Source organism: Mus pahari, chromosome 22 (assembly GCF_900095145.1).
Source record: "Mus pahari chromosome 22, PAHARI_EIJ_v1.1, whole genome shotgun sequence".
NCBI lineage: Eukaryota > Metazoa > Chordata > Mammalia > Rodentia > Muridae > Mus > Mus pahari.
Genome location: NC_034611.1, coordinates 35,285,325 through 35,285,564, shown reverse-complemented (window position 1 = coordinate 35,285,564; position 240 = coordinate 35,285,325).

The window sequence follows — 240 nt, the reverse complement described above, 5'->3', positions numbered from 1 at the left end:
GGTGTAGGAGGTTATACAACCTTTTTGAACTCAAGGCTCTTAGATGGTATTATCAGTATTTAGGTCACTTTTCTTCTGACCCTGGAGCCAAGTCTTCATGAAGATCTATTCAAATCCTTAAGGAATTCTTAAAATAAATTCTAAGATTCTCTAAATAAATCTAAAATGGATTAGAAGATAACAAGACATTAAACTTAGTTAATTAAATTTGATAGGGCATGTTCTTCATAAAAAAAAAAA